Source organism: Prionailurus viverrinus, chromosome D1 (assembly GCF_022837055.1).
Source record: "Prionailurus viverrinus isolate Anna chromosome D1, UM_Priviv_1.0, whole genome shotgun sequence".
NCBI classification, from domain to species: Eukaryota; Metazoa; Chordata; class Mammalia; order Carnivora; family Felidae; genus Prionailurus; species Prionailurus viverrinus.
Window position 1 is genome coordinate 27,410,814 of NC_062570.1, and position 16,055 is coordinate 27,426,868.

The window sequence follows — 16,055 nt, forward strand, 5'->3', positions numbered from 1 at the left end:
GCTTAGGATGGCATATAAACCTCAGTTGCTTCACTTTCTTTGAGCCTCATATCTTCAGGGTTTCTGGATGTAGAAAATTAAGTTGGTTTTTCTCCTATTAATCTGTGTTATGCTAATTTAATTATTAGACCAGCCAAAGAACCTACAAGGGAAGAAAGGGAAAGTTTTCCTCCCATATACCTCCCACCAGGGGAACACAGCAATATGTTTCTGGCACAAAGGACTGTTGAGAATGTTGCTCTAAGAATCCCAGGGCTCAAACTTTAGCTACTTGGGTGAGAAGCTTGTGCTTTTACAAGTTGAGAGCTTGTGGAAGCTCTAAAAAGAATTATCTTTACTGGGGAGTATCTTGCTGATATTAGGAGCATCTTGCTAGGGGTTTGGTGTGAATTCTAGACTGACCAGCCACTCTTTTTTTTTAAGACACCACTCTTAAAGACCCATCACTATTAGGCCACTAAAAGTCTCTTGAATTTGGTGTGTGAAGTTACATAGGTGCCTAGAAAAATGAGTGCAATGTGAAGTCACAGACAATATCTCCACCAGGAAATTTTGGAAGAAAAAGAGCTGGGGTTAGCAGTGGGCAGGTAAGATGTAGCATTTTATACGAACTTGTAAAGAGGTGAAATGAAGAGAAACTTTGACTGGAAACAGATGTTGGTCTAACTGTTCCAGCCTGATGACTTGGCTCTTCAGGTTCTATTTGGGGCCATGGGTACAGGAGAGAATGCCAGGCTTCCTGGACAACATCAATTCCAAAATTCTCTCTATCCCTGGAGGTCAACAAGACATTGACCTGAGGTTTGCCCTGTACTTGGGGTTTTTGTGCAGTACAGTGGGGTAGGAGAAACCTGCCACCTGCCATACACCTGTATGATATACAATACAGTGAGAATTTCCTATATACATTGGGCACTGTGCCAGATGTTATTACAAACACACCATCTCATTTGATTCCCTAAACTACTCTGTATTGCAGTCAATTGTTCTTATTTGCAGAAGAGGAAACTGAGGCTCAGAGGCCACAGTTCCATGACTAATAAGTAGCATTCCTGAGCTGTAACCTAGATCTTTCTGACTTCAATGGCAGTGTTGATTTCCTCCATGTGATGATGAGCTGCAGGTGTAGCAGCCATTGACTGAGCACTAATCATAAGCACAATCATCATTTTATCTATTTGTGTCTTGTTCACAACCATACTCCCAGTGGCTAGTGGTGGAAGTTAAGAAAATACAGGATATAGTTTTCTTAATGTTTTTAAATGTTTATTTATTTTGGAGAGAGAGACAGCATGAGTAAGGAATGGGAAGAGAGGAAGGGAGACATAGAACGTGAAGCAGGCTCCAGGCTCTGAGCTGTAAGCACAAAGCCTGATGCGGGGCTCGATCCCACAAACTCTGAGATCATGACCTGGGCTGAAGTCAGATGCTCAACTGACTGAGCCACCCAGGCACCCCAGGATATACTTTTCTTAATAACCCTTGGCATAGGCATTTAAAAAATTCCACTTTAGAAAAGAAGAAACTACCTCAGAGAACTTATATGCTTTTTCTAAGTTCTCAGAGATTATTATACAACCTCAGAATTCTATATGAATTCAAAATTGATGATTGTTACATTACTCGGTGTGTCCCCCCCCCCACCTTGACCTGCCCTGTGATACGCACCTTCTCTCCCCATTGGGTAGATGTAAGCCAAACGTAAGTGGGGAGAGGGTGGCAGTGGTGTTGGGATGTGCATCAGCTTGACATTGAGAGCAGCCACGAGGTAGATCAGCAAGCTGGATTCAGGCCCTCTTCTCTTTCAGTTCAGTATGTGCTTTATTCTGATTTCTTTCTTAAGATTTCATTTTTTTCCCCAAATGGGAGATTTTTTTTTTTTTTTGCCCTCAGGAACAGAAAATATTTCATGTACAGAAATTATTATTCAGAGGTATCTTTGTTTTTTTATTAATTTTTTATGTTTATTTATTTTGAGAGGGAGGGAGAGAATGCATGTGTCTGTGCACTCACACGGAAGCAGGGGAGGGGCAGAGAGAGAGGGAGAGAGAGAATCCCAAACAGGTTCTGCCCTGATAGTGACTTGGGGCTCTATTCCATGAACCATGAGATCATGATCTGAGCCAAAATCAGGAGATGGATGCTTAACCAACTGAGCCACTCAGGTGCCCCAATGTAGGTATATTTTATAATAGGCCAAACAACTTCTCTTGAATATTACAAATACTTATACTACCAAATAGGCACAGATTTACTCTTAATGCATAAATATTAATGTTCTGAGTCTGATTCTTTTAAACATTTCTATTCTTAATTCTCAGTTTTCCCAGAGTTGAAAGATAATATCCACTAAGGAAATAATAATGCCATCCCAAGCAGTTTAGGGAAAATTCAGAGATTTTAGCTAGGAGTGTAGCCTGGATTCTTGCCTGCCCTATTTGTAGCCCACACCAGGACTTCATCATGTTATAAGTGGTCGAGCTTGTATACAGGGCTGCACAAGGTGGTATGACCACATGGGTACTGACTAGGGTATCACTCTTGCTTACACTCATTTTATTTCTCTAAGCCCTGTCCCAGACTGTTATGGAACCAGGCTGGAATGCTGGCAGAAAAACCAAGCGGCACGCGGAGATCTTGGTGGATCAGAGATTTATTTAACACCGGTGGGCTCAGAAGAGACCATTTCTCCAAAGATCTGAGAACCGAATACAAGTGGGGAGGGTAATTTATGGTCATCAGCTTCCATATCTGTGGGGGTTTTTGTGCGCACAGCAAACAAAGGAAGAACCCAGAGGAGGGGTCTCTAAGCTAGAGACCAGAGCTTGTTTTAGCCCCATTGGCCATCTTTGGTGCAGTACTGTATTCACTACTCCAACATTCTGCCCCCCCCCCCACCTTTGATGCCTTTAAAAAAAAACTTTTAGTAGGCATCACCTTTTAGTTTTACAGGTTGGTACCCTCGGAAGGCTAAGATACATGCAGTAGTTTGGCGAGCAACAGTGTTTTTAATAAAACATACCATGGCATTCAGTATACAGGGGCCGATGGATACAAGTAAAATTATGGAGAGGGCAGGAAGCCAGGATGCCCAATCTGTGAGATCCCACCCTTACTATTGATTGATACTTTCCTGTTGTCTACGTTGAATTCGTTCCTTGAGTTCCTTAACCTTAGTTGTAACTATTCCTGACTGGTTTATGAAATAGCAACATTCCTCCCCAGGAAGATGCAAGTCCCTCCTTTTTCTGAAGTGAGGGGGTTGAGAGCTCACCTATTTTGGAGGGTCACTGCCACCAGAGAATTTATTTGGCTTTGTAAGTTTACCAGAGGATCTGCCACCCATTCCATGTCTTCATTTAGCTCTTGAGATAGTCTATGGTATAGTCCTACAGATGAACCTATGCCCCCTATTCTGGTTCCTATTCCTGTCGCAATTCCTGCTCCTATCAGAACGGGTAGCAGGATTGCCTGTTTAGCCCAAACTTGGGGCTAAAAGCTGCTAGGAACTGATCTTCAGTGTACACAGATATCTCTGGGGTTAGGAAGGCGGAATAACATGTCTGAGTCCAGTTGACCTCTAAGCATCGGTAGGCCAAATTAGAAAACAGAACACACCAGGGGTTGAACATAGGGTTATATTCCTCTCTAAGGTTCTATTTCTTCCACATAGAGAGGTACTGTTCATACCTTCAGGGACTGTACAGATTGTTGGCATTTGTGAGATGGATCCCAGGGGCCAGGGGTCCAATTAAGACAGAGGTGTTAGTTTTGAGATTTTCAGGAGCTTCCCAGGTCAAAGGGATAGGAATGGCTAAGTAAGCCCTCCAGCTGAGGGGCAAGCACATCTAGCAGGTTTGGGTGTGCTTATCTATTTTATGGAGGAGTTGTAGAGTAGTGTTGGCCCAATGCTGGAGTGGGGAATTGGTAAGCATTTGATTGAGGGCTGAAAGTTTCAAACCTTGGTAGGCTGCCAGGGGAGTGGTCACCTTTATGGCTTATATTACCCTGTCCCAAGTATCCTTTATAACCTTTTGAAGGGCCCTGTCTTGCATCCCTCCCCTGTCCGAGATCCCCCATTGAGGAATGTAAGTGTAGCAAATTCGCTGCCCTCTCTGGAGGCCCTTATTGTGACATGGGTTCCTGACATTTTGGGTTATCTCTATGGTCTAATACTTAGTCCTTGGGGTACAGGGTGACTGACAGAGAGTGGGTGTTTTTCCCTTGTAGCAATCTTTGTGGAGGGAGGTGAAGGCACTGAACACCCTTGACCCCCCTTATTGTCATATAACAATCCTGGGGGCAAAGTGGCTAAGTGGCAGTTGTGAGGGTGAGAGAGGTTATCGTAATATACAGGCAATACTGAATGATCCTCCCATCCAGAGGAGGTATGTGAGACCCAGCATGCATCTTTTGTCCCATGTCCAGCTTGTTGGAGCAGTCTCTATCAGGCCAACAGTAAGAAGTAAGATCAGGATTATGACACCAGTAAGGGGCAAGGGCTGGCAGAGTTGCATCTTAACCCCTGGGCTCAGTCCACATATTGATTCCTCAAGCTTCTGCTGTGCACAGGCCAGCCAGCTTCTGGCATGTGGCTGGAGCAGGGCTGAAGATCTCAGAGGCCAGTGTCTTTTTAAGGGTCCATTTAAGCGGGCTGACTGGATCTGGATCACTTCACCAGGTTGAGGGTTCCTCTGAGTTGGTCTTCTTAGCTCTGGAGTCATGGACCCATGGGGTGATAACTGAAACTGAATCCTCTATTTGGTTGTATATCTGTAAAGTCCACCTCCAAGTCTTTGAAAGGGGTAGGTTTCTGGTAACTGTCAGATCAGGTTTAGGGAAGATATGGTTTGCATATTTAGAGATCCATCCTGTTTTCCAGTTGTTTAAATAATCATATGCCCATGGGGTCTTATTATTATCCCCATAGAATAACAAGAAAAAAAGATTGCCTATACATGAAATACTGTGACAATTTTCTGAAGTTTACCTCAGGTTGTCTAGTTTAGGCAAACAACAAACATTTAAAGGCAATCATAACTAGAATTTAACATCCATAACAGTGCACTGTTGAAACGTAGTTGCTCTCTCTACCCCCCTCCCCTTTCCAGAGATAGCCAAATTGAGACCAATGCATTTGTAGAACAAATCCAGTCTTAACAAATCTGGCTTAATTATTTACATAAACTCAGCAAGAATAGCTATTGATCATGAGGATCTTTTAAAGTTTGCTTTGCTGGAAACTTTTATAAGGAATCTCAGTGATGAAATTTTAGTAGCCTCTCTAGGCCAGAAGCCAAGCCAAATACTTGCCATAGACAGGCCTGCAATACCTGTAGAATAGGGCGAATTCCTCTTCATGAGGTCCCCAAGATATCCTGAGGTTCCTGTACCTGCCAGGAAGCGACCTTAAGGCACCAGGCCAACCTTTCCAAGGGACTTTATGGCTCCATGTTTTATAAAGCCAACTCTAATTCCTTAAAGCCGTCTGGTCATATCTGAGTCTATGAATGTCATCCTCAAATATGACATTCTAGTCAAAGCCTTTGTAAAATAACCAGTATTTCCAATGGTGACCTGTTACAAGATGAACAGATTCTTATTGAACTTATGCAAACAATTGTAATTTCCATGAAAGAAAGAATACTCATTGAGAGTTTTGAATTTCAGGGGAATTATGTAGAGAGAAAAGATAAATGCTTCAGTTTACAAATGCATACTTTATGACATTTTTTGTATATCATAGATATCTTAAGAGAAATTTTCCTTAATCTGGAAGAGGAAACATTAGAGAACCAGCAAGATTTTCAACAAGAATCACAAAACTATAATCTTCCTCAGTTCATTTAATCCCATGTTCCTAATTCTTGTTCAATTTGAATGAAGCTTTTTAGTTCTGGAAATTCTTACCCATTTTAATATTAATCTTAAAGATGTCGAATACTTGTATTTGTCCCCAAAGTCCTTTTTATAAATCTCCTTGAAGAAACATGTTTTGTGAGAGAATAAGAACGATTATAAATGACAACATCTCAGAAATAGACATCGTTGGGGTGCCTGGGTGGCGCAGTCGGTTGGGCGTCCGACTTCAGCCAGGTCACGATCTCGCGGTCCGTGAGTTCGAGCCCCGCGTCAGGCTCTGGGCTGATGGCTCGGAGCCTGGAGCCTGTTTCCGATTCTGTGTCTCCCTCTCTCTCTGCCCCTCCCCCGTTCATGCTCTGTCTCTCTCTGTCCCAAAAATAAATAAACGTTGAAAAAAAAAATTTAAAAAAAAAAGAAATAGACATCGTTAAAGATCTGATGAGAGTTCATTATGATGCAATTGACAAGGAATTTCTGTTATTTCTGTGACACATAACATTTCAGGTAATCAGAATATTAAGAGATGACCTTATATCAAAACATTAAAATTTTAGGAATTGCATATACTTTGGCAGTTACAGCATTTACCTGTGCAATACAACCCAAGGTTTACCATTGTATGACAGTGCTTTTCCAAGTAATTTAGCGTCCCAAATAAAAGGGCCTAATTGGTCAAGAAGACTTCATTTACCATGTAAATCCTGAGAAGTTTGTTAAAACCCCAGAAGGCATAAGTGCATCCTAAATAGGATTACAGATCCTTATAAATCTTACAATTTTATTTATTCAACCAAAGTGGCAATAAAAGGTCCCAAAGGTGAATGCATAGCATTATACAGTTGTTATCAAAACCTAGCTTCTTTAATGTTGAGAAGTTTTAAGTAAGTAATCAAAGACCTGATAGAGGTGAGACCTAAAACTTTGATTCTCCCAGAGGATAAACCTTTGTTTGCATTGTCTTATCAAGAGCAGATCAACAGTTCAAGAAAACTGTGTCATTTGAGCAGAGAGAAGAGCAGGATTTCAACCTTATACTAGTGTACTTTTAAAATTCCATTCATCTCAACCTTCTATAACTTTCTTTTGCTTCTAAATTTTGTCTCAAAGCCATTTCTTTCCAAATAACCAGTCTCATTTAGGACAAAATTACTTTCTCCTACCCTCAACGAAACTGTATTTCCATTCCTTATATCTTTCTTATATACCTCCTACTTTCCTACATACAGGGTTGCTTTCTTTATTTTCATCAGTCTTAAGTACATTTAGCAGAATTTTAACTCTTAGGAAACATTAGTCTCCAACTGAGGACTTAGTAACGAGTTGAGAGGTGTTTACATCAGAATTTTTTTAGATGGTAAATTCATGAACCAATTAAGTACAAAGCATGTTTTCTAATAGGTCTGAATAGCCTTAATTTCTCAACAATAAGAAGTTAAAAACACAAACCTATGTTCAATAATCAAAGCTTAAGCATTCCAGCCTATTTGGAAAGTTTCAGGTTACCAAGGACCTTGAAAGTTACCTTAACAATTACCCATGAAAACTTTGAGACAGAAAAAATTAATTATCATTAACAAATTGCAACAGAGATAACATGAGCTTATTTGACCTTTGCTGATAACTTTAAAGACAGGGCCAATAAACTTAAGTTAGTTTAAACATTGAATATGTTTCACCTGCATCCACCTAAAAGTCAATCAGTTTTTCCCCATTGTCAATTTTCATTTGGGCACCAGTGGAGATATCTGAAATGGGAGGTCCAAGGGGGGTGCACTTTGCACCTTTGACTTGGAGGGTGGGAGGAGGAACCAATGGTGCCTGAGACACTGAGGATGCACCACACCCAAGTTGGTGCAGAAATGGGGAGGGGAAGGCAGAAGCAGCAACTTCTTGGGAATATTCCTTAAATTCCCTGTCCTGAGGTAGACTAACCAAAGTTGGTTCCAATTATAGCTGTTAACCTGAAAAATGAGAGAGAATCCCTCACATCAGTTAAGCAGAGGAACAGGGAAAGAGAGTCAGTGTCCCCTTTTAGTCCCCTTCTCGAGGTTCCTCCTGATTTCAGCTGGGTTTTTGGGATTTTCCCTGGTTGGGACACTTACTCTTTTTAATGTCCTTTCCCTTTGCAGTAGGTTCATTGACCCCTTGCTAAGGAGGTTCTGGGTCTCCCCCCTTGCTGTTGTGCCTATTTATGGCCTTCTCAGCCCTCTGTTCTGATCCCCCTGGAGGAAAGCCTCTTGGTACTGGTGGATGCTGGCATCTGGAGGGTGCCTGCACCTGGCCGAGGGCACAATCTGGTTGCAGGTCCTTGTAGGGGAGGGTTCTCTTCCCTGGAAACGGAGGAGAAATGGGCCACTGTGGTGGCAACCAGACAAATGGGGGGAGGAGTTTCAAGCTCAGGGGAGAGGGGAGGGAGCCTAACGAGTCATGAAGAGGTGGAACATTAGGGGAGTGGTGGGTCGCTTCTTTGGCTCCCTGGGTGAGTCTCCAGATAAAGCAGCTAAAACCTTTGCCTGGCTCTCCTTGCTCTATCCCAACCCCACAATGCTCCCATGAGGCAGAGTCACAAAGACAGAGGGACAGGGCACCCCTCCAATGAGGAGACCAGCCAGATGTCTGCCTGGCCATGTCCCAAAGGAACCCAGGCAACGCTCATCCCCACAGGTCCTAGCCCTGTGACCCACAATCAGAAACCACTCTGACATCACCACAGACAGTGCCATCCATCATGGCATCACAGACAGGCCCACTCAGACTCCGTGGGCCCCTGGGGACCCCAAGGGCACCTGCCCATGGAGCCACAGAATAGAACTCAGCAGGCAAGCTAGACCAAGTTGCATATTCACACTCACTTACACACCATTGGTTATTACATTCCCTCCCACAGAATCCTTACCTGTGAGACTTCTGAGGTCTCGGGGAGTGATCAGGTCCCCCTTCCACTCTTGCGAGTGGGCCTGACTAGATTGGGCTCCAGCCTTACCAGTTCTGACATCTGGTCCAGGTCCTCATCTGCCAAGTCTCCTTAAGCCCGGCGGGAATGGCGGAGAGGGGCCAGTCTGAGGCAACCGAGCAGGAGACTGCCGAAATTCAGGTAGGGTGCGCCCCCTACCTTGCGATCCCTCATTCTGTCACTGCCTCGCCATTCTCCCAAACTGGTGGCAACAAATAGCCAGTGCGGTTGGGTTTCTTGGTCAGGGAACCAAATTTGTTACAGAGCCAGGCTGGAATGCTGGCAGAAAAACCAAGTGGCACTTGGAGATCTTGGTGGATCAGAAATTCATTTAACACTGGCAGGCTCAGAGGAGACCGTTTCTCCAAAGATCTGAGCATCAAATGCAAGTGGGGAGGGTGATTTATAGTCATCAGCTTCCATATCTGTGAGGGTTTTTGCATGCACAGCAGACAAAGGAAGAAGAACCGGGAGGAGGGGTCTCTAAGCTAGAGATCAGAGCTTGTTTTAGCCCCATTGGCCATCTTTGGTGCAGCATTTTATTCACTTCTCCAACGAGACTAGTCATGGAAGCCTGCAACCAACTCAGGCTGCTACATGACTTGATTTTGCTTTCCCTTGTGTAGGATATATTAATTTCTTTTCCATCTAGCTCCAATGACTTTTGACATTGATGTAATTCTATCTTTTTTCCATATTCTTCCTGACCAGTAGGACCACACAATTCATATAGTTATTAAAACGATATCCGATTACATCCTGCAAATCTCACAGCTTCTAAGGCAGAATGCTTGACAATTTTACAAAGGGTTCCATTGTTTAAAAGGATGTTTTAAAACATAACACTGCTGGAATCCTAAGGTTTAGAAGAAAGAACAAATATTTTGGGAGCACCTGCTATGAGCCAAGCACTTTACATACATTATTTCATTTGTCCTCCAACACCCCTTCAAGTGTTTATTTTTATCCTTATATTCAAATGAGGAAGCTGAGTTCAAGGTGTTTGAAATTTCTCAAGGCCAAATGGCTAATAAATGGTGGAGCTAGGACTAGATTTTTAATACTGTTTGCAAAGTTCAGGATCCTTCCAGTATGCAACTTTCCAGGGTTTTGAAGGTTTTATTACTTGGCTCTCTGAACAATGGACCAGTTTCCTCATGTCTGTACCTTGATGACCAAACTTTCTAGTGTAAACCTAGTCTTTCCAGACAACTGCAAGGCTCAAAAGCCATATCTGTTCCCTTTCCCCTCATATTCTTTAAGCCACCAAGATTAAGATTAAGATTTAAGATTTCCAAGGAATTTCATGACAGCAGCAAATCAAGGACAAGCTGTAAGATATGTTACAGCCACAGCCTTGGGCCAATGTTCCAAGATCCTGAGGGGTTTGCACAATTCAAACCCTGACCTCAGCTGAAGTTGATGGAGTTCAGGGCAGGTGGCCCCAGAATGTGTCACTTTGGCATGCAGATTATTTTGAGCTGAAGACAACCAAAGCCCAGCAGACTCAAGAGCTTTTTTTTACCTCCCCTTTAATTGTCTAAATTAATTTAAATAGGAAGGGAGCTATTACCAAAGATAACTATATATACATTTTTTTACACATGAAAGACTTCTCCATATGGCATTGCAAACATTTGCTTACCAAACATTTGCTCTTCCCATTTTCCTGTGAATTGTCTTCTTCCCCTTTTTGGTTCCAGACCCCTATTCCCTTCTCCTAAACTCAGGATGGCTTGTAATCCTTGGTTACTTGACTGTCAGGGAGAGACTCTCGTCTTTGTGGGCCTCCTATTGGTACATAATTAAATTTCTTTTTCTCTTTTAATCTGTTTTATGTCAAGCTAATTATTAGATCAGCCAAAGAACTTAGAAAGGAAGAAAGAAAAATTTTTCTCCCCTGCAGTTTTGGTGCCCAACATCGGGCTGTGCAGTGGCTGGCCACTGCTCACTTCAGGGCTGCTGAAGGTAAGAGATCCTGGGACCTCTCACGGAAGCTGGCAGAAGGTAAGAATTCTTACCACATCAGTATCCTAGATCTCTGTCTGTGGGGTCCGTTGGAAGCAAAAAATGTGTGAATCTTTTTCTTTTTCTAAATTTAGATTAGCAGAAAATATTTGTGAGCTAGTTCCTTGGGCATAACAACTTTGGTAAAGATTTGTTATGAATACTCTTGATTTCCGTTCATCCTGTTCCTCTCAGAAATGATCATTGTTTTCTTTTGTCTTAGTGTATTGTGTCATATGTAGGAAAAAATCACAGGGTAGAACGCAAGTGGCATAAGTCCTATAAGTCCATTGTTTGAGCCAGCTTCACAGACTGGTGAGTTTTGGTTCTCAACAGAACAGCATCTATTTAGATGAATGTTGCTGTGGGTCCCCTGTGTAAAAACCAGTTGAATATTTCCTTTTGTCTTGTTCTATGTCCTGAGAGATTGGCTTTGTGACCAGTGAGAATATTCTCTGGTCTCTGCCATCTGGAACTCCATATACTTGTAGGCATCTGGTGGCCAGTTGAGTAGACTGGGATTCTGAGACATGAAGCCACAAGCAGCACTTTTTGTTGTTCAGCCATGTCAGCTCTCAGGGGAGTTTGTCATGAGGGGTCCTAGTCTATAATGGCCTTTGTTGTCTCAACCTTTGTTGTCTTGTTAGTAGTGTCCTATCCTCAAAATGTCTGTCTGGTGTCACAGATTAGTGAGTCTGTGACTGAAGGTGTTGAAAATGAACCTTCATGCTTTGGAGCCAAAATGTAATAGGAAGACAGTTTGGGATAAAGAGGAAGAATAGCTTTATTGCTTTGCTGAGCAAAGGAGGCTGCAGCAGGCTGTGGCCTTCAAAAACTGTAAGCCCTCCCAGAGGAAGGGGCTGGGGGATCTTATAGGGAAATATAGGATCTAGCTAGTTTTCACAGGAATTGTGTCCTTGCTACCTACCTCCTTTGTCATGGCTTTAGAGTGGTGCCACTTCCTGAAACAAAGGGCTGAGAAAGGAGGAGAGGAGGTTTGTGGAAGAGAAGGAAATGGTTACTCTAAAATTGAATTTAGGGGCACCTGGACAGCTCAGTTGATTAAGCATCCGATTCTTAGTTTCAGCTCGGTCCTGATCTCCTGGTTGGTGAGTTCCAGCCCTGCATGGGGGCAGGGGTGGGGAGGTCTCTGAGCTGACAGCATGGAGCCTGCTATGGATTTCTCTCACCCTCTCTCTCTGTCCCTCCCTGGCTTGCTGTCTCTCTCTCCCTTAAAAAATAAATAGACATAAAAAAATTTTTAAATCGAGCTTAGCTGAATGAAGCATTTGTGCAGCCATTTTGATTTTTGTTCAACTTTATGCTTTTAAGCAGTTTTTAAAGAACTCTCACATTCCTGTGAGAGACCAGAGACACTGTTTTCACTACAGAGTTCTTACCACCGGTGACAACAAAGGCCTTCACTCTCTTAGGCTAACTTTGAGAGTGAACTTGCTGGATCTCATGAGGGCTACATGTTTTGCACTTTTGGGGGACACCTCTTGCATCCTGGTCAAGCTGCAAAAAACTTATTGGTTTGAGTCGCTATTGAGATTAATAAACTCCACTTTCCAATGACCAGAGAATGGATCTTTTTGAATTGAGGAAGCTTGTATATTTGAAAAATAAAAAAATTTTTTTTTAGAGAGCTCTCATTTTAAACAATCATTTTATTGGTATCTATGGAAAGAGCAAATTAAAGAGTGGATACAAACAAGTATAGTGGCTGGCCTTGGGGGCTCCCTTAACAAGGTGAAAAGCAGAAATTAAACTTGAACAAAATTGAAGTCCACATCCAATGTAAATTCCCCTTCTTAAAGTCTGGCTCCATCTCCTCAGCAAATTCCCTTAACTTCCAAAATTCCTCCACCTTCCCCAGAAAAATTCCTTACACACCCTACTGCCTGTCTTAGCTTCCCTTTTGCTACAAGATTTACACCCAGCACTCCAACCTAATCTCTAGGCCCAAGGTATGCATTCTTTCTGTTTCTTAAAGATGTAAATTTTACCTTGTCTTTGAAATGTAAACACTGTAGGAGGTAATTAAAACTCCGCCCAGACTGAAAAAGAAAAAAAAGTTTTGGGGGTGGGGGTGGGGAAGAAGAGGCCTTCAAAAAATACAAACTGCTAAAAAGTCTCTCTTGCCCAGATTCTATCCTACAGTCTCCTTAAGATCACCTGTCAAAAACAAATACAAATCTTAAAGTCTTCTCTGATGGGATTTTGGATAAATGGGGGTCCAGAGCAGATGGCCAAGAAAGAATTCTTGAGACATTTTTTGTGTAAAAAGGTGACCTGTGGGCAGAAAGAGCTACAGTGGGATTGTGAAGAGTGACTGGTTATATACTATAGAGCTGGGGGAGATAAAGAGGAAGTTTCTTAAAGGGATTTCCATATGCCAAAGAAGACTCACAGATTACTGGAGGCCTAGCTATTATCAAACTAAGGTTGTTTTTCCCTCTAGCAAAGCATTATCATTAAGAACAGTAGGGAGTTCCTGGAGATTAGGCTATTGATAAGATTGCTTTTTTCTTATAATTTACTAAGATATTTGTAAACTGGTGGAGACTCAGGTCCTGTGATCTCTAGGTTAACCATTTGTTTTCCCCTTTCCTTTGTTCTTGGGCAGCAAGGAGTACCGGAGGAATATCACACATACCCACCAGGGGTGGGATAGGTTTGTTAGCTATGCTTTGTCCTCAGCTTGCCTTATGCTCCCTCATCATTCTCCACATGTAGTAAAAAGTTTTAGCCATCTGAGTGGATAAACTTAACTTACTCCAACTAGTATTTCTGAACTAGTAAGTTTTATATTGTTATACGTGATTCATGGCTGAAAATTTTAAATGAAAGCTATAAGATTTCCATGTTTATCAGTATGTTTATGTATATCTTTTGTATGTATGTTATAGATATGGTATTTTTCTACCTCCAGATGGTGTTGCCAAAATTAATTTGTAAAGAGACCCACTTAACAGGCTTTAAAAAAAAAGCACTTATAAATTAAGTACAGTAAAACCTTGGTTTGAGAGCATAATTCATTTTGTGAACATTCTTGTAATTCAAAGCACTTGTATATCAAAGTGGATTTCCTCATAAGAAATAATGGAAACTCAGATGATTCAGTCCACAACCCAAAAATATCCATATAAAAATGATTACAATACTGTAATATAATACAAAATAACAAAGAAAATACAAAATGTAAGGAAAAAGAAACAAATTAGCCTGTACTTACCTTTGAAAACCTTTGTAGCTGGTATAAGGGAGACAAGAGAGGAGGGTTATTGTGTAGTATGACTTTCACTATCACCAATGGATATTGACTACAGCACAGTATTAATAAACTCTCGTCACATACTGCATATAAAGTAACTGGCAATAAGGCAGCAGAGGAAAGGGTCTATATCTACAGGAAGCCTGACCTAGAATGAAGCAAAGCATTCCTAGGCTTACTCTTGTGTGGAAAAGCAAAGGACTCTCCTTAGGTGCTTTAAAGTGACAAATACACTAGTGCCAGTTGTGGGCACCTTCCAATGTTCTGAAAAATCGCTAATTTCTGCCAACACTATGGTGTGAGACTGAGCATCTGAGCATAGGAGATCACCACAATCCTGCAGTGAGAGAGAGAGAGAGAGACAGAGAGAGAGACAGAGACAGAGAGAGAGAGAGAGAGAGAGAGAGAGAGAGAAAGCGAGAGAGAGGACAACCATTGGCTCAGTTGCAATGTGATGTGATATCGATGTCAGGTACTACTTGTATTGCAAAACATTGCTTGTTTATTAAGTTAACATTTATTACAAATGTTTGCCTGTCTTGTGGAACACTTATAGAACAGGTTACTTGCAACCAAGTTTTACTGTATTTCTAAGTCTCAAAACCATAATAGAAACTAACCCAAATATTTTTCAAGTCACATGATTTAGGATAATTTTTGGTCAATAAAAACTAGTTTAAGTTTGCCAGTTTAATTAATACAGACATGTCTTTAGAGTTATCAGAATTAAGTATAATACTTTTATTCTACCTAGGTTTACTAAAAGTCAAATAAGTTCATGTTCTCTCTGTTACAAAATGTCTCAGCAAGAAAAATAACTTAAGATGATAGCCAACTGCTTCGATGTTTCCTGAAAATTTCATGATTAATCTAAGTATGATTGTTAAGAACAAATAAATTAAATAGATGTAAATGAAATAAGAAATTTTAGGTGAACTTTTCAGTAATTGTTGTTTTATGATATGTGTACTCAAAAATAGTTATGCAAGGGTGCCTGGGTGACTCATTCGGTTTGGTGTCCAACTTCAGCTCAGGTCATGATCTTGCAGTTTGCGAGTTTGAGCTCCGCGTTGGGCTCTGTGCTGACAGCTCAAGAGCCTGGAGCCTGCTTCAGATTCTGTGTCTCCCTCTCTCTGCCCCTTCCCCGCTCATGCTCTGTCTCTCAAAAATGAATAAATTAAAAAAAAATAAAATAGTTACCCAAATCTCTTTGGTGACTTCCTGATAAGAGTTTTCCTAAGTTAAATTCAATGATAGAACTTCATTGACTATCTAGATCATTTCAAATAAGATAAAGCTAAAACATTAATTACTAAATGTAAGCTTTCTTTTATATTTAGCTTTCTCTACATGGTAACTGAAAATATTTGGGTCTATTAGTAGACATAGGCTGTGCCATACTAAAAATTTACTATGGAAAAACATGTTTTCAGAAATTATAAAAAGTATTTGTAAATTACCAGGCCACAGAATGCTAAAGTAAAAGACAGTTCATAATTGTTTGTTTTTTAATTTTCACTAACAATTAAGGTTCTTAAGGGTTAAATTCTAATATACGTAATTGGAAATAGGGGACGCTTCTCCAAATTCAAGGAAAGAAGAGTGTGTGTTTTCAATAACAGAAGGTATGGGAAATGGAAACTCACTTTTTGTTGAGGGAAAAGAAAGTAACCTTGTCGTTAAGAATGAGAAAGAGGAAAAACAGAACAAAATCTGAATATAATAAAGTTGTAGAAGGTTGTGGAAAATGAATCTTTGGAAATAATTTTAATGTGTAGTCAGGCTGGCAAGATTAGAATAAATCTAATTAATTTAAATAAGTTTTAATGTTAAGAATAAGTTTGTGCAAAAATTAGAATTTAGTTTTCTGTATGTTGAAAGGATAAAGTTTCTTGAATTATTAGTGTGCTTTTGATAAGAGTTTATAACAGTTTTTCTTTACCTTTTAATATAATA